A 4,462-nucleotide genomic window follows, 5' to 3' on the forward strand; every position below is an offset into this window, starting at 1 on the left:
CCCCCCCCCCCCTTGGCCCGTATTTTTACATTATTTTTATATTATAAAATTGGGCTGACAACTAATATTTTTATTTTTATTACAAATTTATTTAGTTTTATAGGTGAAATAATGCTAATAATTTTAGCCTACAATAAATTACAGGTTATTTAATTTTTGAAAATTCGCCCCCCCTCCTTGGGTGACCTCTGGATCCGCTACTGGTAATATCATATATTTTAGGAATAGGTTATTTGTGATTTATGTGAATATTAAAAAAATATTAGTGTTTATATTATATACCAAAACCAAAATAAAAAATAATAATTAACAAAAAAAACATGACTTTCTAAAATCTAAAAAATAATAATTCAGTTATATCAGTTGTCATAAATTTTACATATCATAATAATAATAATCATTTTATAACTATTTATAATCTAAAAAATAATAATTCAGTTTTACCAGTTTTCACTTAAAAATATGAAAATCAAAAAGTTTATTTCACAGTCATTTGTTTGTCATCATAAAAAAACTAAAAAAAAAATGTACAACAATAAATCATTACATTAGTCACTCAAACAAAACTAAAAAATATGAAAATCAAGAAGTTTATACCACAGTTGTGTTTGTATGTCTTCACTAAAAAATCTAAAAAAAAAATGTACAATAATAAATCATAACTAGAGAGCGGATCTTTAGGATTTTACATATTTTTATTGGCTTTATGCAGCTTTATGAGAGTGAAAAATGTGGACGATTTATCCATCACAGAGTTCACAGGAAAAAATTTATTTTGCATATTAAACCATATTTTGGACATTAGAGAATATTTAGCCTATTTTTCATATTTTAGAATATTTTCTATTATTGTTCATAAAAATATCATATATATTGTTAATTTATCGATTTGTGATTTTTCCAACAACATTTTTTTCTAGGAAAAAAAATATTTCATATTATAAAAATGATAAAAATTAAAAATCATTCAATTATCGACTTGTTTGTAATAAAATTGGTAATGTTGGTCATTCTGTTATTCTCAATCCATTATCGTACCATAGATTATAAATTTATAACATAATAGATCGTATTTGATAACTGATAACGCGATAAGAATGATTTTTAATAATACTTTTATTTTTACTTTTATATTGTTTATTATTTTAACGTTTAATGTCTGACGATTTAGTTAAATTTGTAATATTCATTTTTATTTTTTAAAATGCCGAAAAATAATAAAAGTTTAAAATATTTACATAAACAGTGGATAGATCCGTATAATAAAACAAATGATACAGTATTTACGACTGATGGTGATATAGTTTATTGTCAAGTATGCGACAAGAAGATTACTTGCAACAAAAAATCGCAGGTAACTCAGCATGTTTTGACTACTTTTCATAAAGATTCTTTAATTCGTAAAAAAAATACAAATAAACAAATACAAATAAACTGTTTTTGAGGGATGTAAAGCCTGAAGAAAATAACAGTTTTAATAAGGATCTGTGTTTGAGTCTAATATCAGCTAATATACCGTGGGCAAAGTTAAAAAATCCATTATTTCGTAATTTTTTGGAAAAGTACACTTCAAAATCTATTCCCAATGAAAGCACACTACGTAAAAACTATCTTGGTCCATTTTACAATGAAACTTTATCTGAAATTAGAGACATTATTGGTGATTCTCATATTTGGTTCGCTGTGGACGGAACAACCAACATAGTAGGCCGTTATATTGCAAACTTATTAATTGGTGTATTAAAATGTGATGCATCTTCTGAACCTTATCTTATAGCATGCAAAGAACTCCAAAAAACTAATCATTCAACTGTATCGCGTTTCATTAACGATGGCTTAAAATTATTGTGGCCATTAGGAGGGCACGATGAAAATGTAATTTTGATGTTATCAGACGCAGCGCCATTTATGGTGAAAACAGCAAAAGTACTTTAAGTCTTTTATCCTAATGTAATTCATGTCACATGTGGCTGAAAAAGTGAGAGATATTTACCCAAAGGTAAATAAATTAATAAACAATGTTAAAAAATATTTTTTAAAGGCACCAACTCGTGTACAAGTTTATAAAGAGTTACTTCCAGGCGTGCCTTTGCCGCCTGAACCGATCATTACAAGCTGGGGCACCTGGATTGGTGCTGTTATATTTACTTCTCAAAACTTTGAAGGTATTAAATCAGTTTTTGAAAGTTTAAATGATGATTCAGCTTGTGTTCAAACTTGCAAAGAGTTGTTAAATTTAAATTCTGTAAAAAATGATTTAACATTTATCCAAGTTCACTTTTCTAATCTTGTAAGAGCAATTACAAATTTAGAGGCATCTAATCTGACTTTAATACAATCATTGGATATAGTGAAAACCATTATATCAGAATTGACTAATATTCAAGGGGAAAAAGGCATAATAATAAAAACAAAAGTAACTCAACTTTATCAAAAAAATGAAGGATATCAAGTGATGGAAAAAATTGGACTTGTTCAATCAGGGAATAATGAAGAACGCACCGTTGACATCAGTTGATGTAGAAAGGTAATTTAGCTTATACAAGTATATTTTAACAGATAGAAGAACAAACTTAACTCCGGAGCATATGGAGGAATATATTATTGTAAACTCTTTCCACAGGGTTAGATCTTAACTTAATATTTTTTATTACTTTAATTCCATATATTTTAAATTGACGCTTTTCTAAATTTTTTATGTAATGTCCTTTGTTCTGGTTGGTGTGTTATTGACAAACTTGAACTTGAACTTGATCATTACTCAATGTATTTAATACAACATGAGATTTTTTGTAATAATTTCTTATCCACCTATTATCGCAAATTGTAGGATCGAAGAGGGACAAGTTTTCGTGTTCTTTTTTTTGAAAATGTGCTTACATGGCAGTTTCATAGACCTAAAAAAAGCACAGCTACATGATTGGTCTGTACTTATACTTTTAACAACAGAATTTTTTTGTTGCAATTGTTTTTTCAAAAAATCAAAGGCGTAGGGAGTAAACAGTCTAAAATATTGTTCTTCTACAGCATTTAAAAACTTAGTCGCTGGCCATTTTTGAACTGTAAGTAGTGCTTTACTATCTCATTCTATTCTGAGGCATTTTAGGACAACAAATAGTTTTTCAAAAAATTCTTGCAAGTTTGAAAATGAGTCAATCACAGATTTCAATTTTCCATTGAAACTTTCTAGGCGGTTATTTGTCCTATTCAAAAAATTACCACTGTAGTAAGTCATGCCTACCACCCACTCATTTCTTATAGGATGCCAATTTCTATTGAAGTAATCCATAACCTGTTCTGGCGCAAATGATTTAAGAGTATCGTACAACTTTTGATACTCTTCTTCGTCATCGGAATAGCATAGTTTTTCAAATAAAACCTTTGATTGGTCTCTTTCTTGAGGCGGAATCCCCAATTTATCACAGGTGATTTTTTGGTGGAAAGTACGCAGTGCATGAAATAAACATATCAAAAGCTTTACATCTAGAAAAATGTAATATATTACTTTTCTTTCATTCATATCTGTCATGGACACATTAGTATTAATGCTAGCTGGATTATTCTTTTGAAATGTTTAAAAAAACCATTTCAATTTTTCATGCAGTTCGTTGACTAATAACCCTATTGAAGCGATTTCGCTTTGTCCATTCCCGTCCTCTACCTAAAGAACAAAAACTGGTATCCTACTATCTAATAGCTTATATGTAGCATCAGCAAACACAATCAAAATCAAAAAAACAAAAATTGGACAACTGAGTGACACACGTTGGGTACTTCGTTTAAAAAGTTGTGAAGCCCTTTTAAAAAACTTTAAAGCTATAGTATGTGTCTTAACTGAGGAAATAGAAGTTCAAGAATCTAAAAACGTGGCACAAGCTATTGGTATAATTTATACTTAAATATTTCAATTAGTTTTAATAGTTTTAATTTATTTTTAATTAACATGTTCTAGGTGTTCTTGCAACCATTAAAAATGTTAAGTTTGTTGTACACTTATTTATTCTACGTGAAGTATTAAAAATAGTAAATATATTGAGCGTTCAGCTTCAGGCCAAATCTGCTACATTGGGCAAATCTGCTAGTTTAGTAAAAGGCATAATAAGCACTTTAGAAAATAATCGTTCGTCTGACTACTTCAGTGAGCTTTGGGTTGATATCATACAATTTTGCAATGAGAATAATATTTATATAAATACTTCCACTACTAGTAAAAATAGTAAAAATATAGAAAAAAAAAATACTTAGACTATCTGTATGACATGTTTTATAATTTTTAGAAGAATTAAAGAGAAGTAGAAAAGAGCCTAGATATCTCCAAGATTTTGATGTGACTACAGTAACAGGATCCGATGATGATCTTATTAGAACAAAGGATGTAAAGTCATATTGGAAAATAAATGCTTTTTTTTCCTATTCTGGTTGTAATTATTATTAATATGAAAAAAAGATTTCAGCTGAAAGT

This window comes from Acyrthosiphon pisum, chromosome X, assembly GCF_005508785.2.
Source record: "Acyrthosiphon pisum isolate AL4f chromosome X, pea_aphid_22Mar2018_4r6ur, whole genome shotgun sequence".
NCBI lineage: Eukaryota > Metazoa > Arthropoda > Insecta > Hemiptera > Aphididae > Acyrthosiphon > Acyrthosiphon pisum.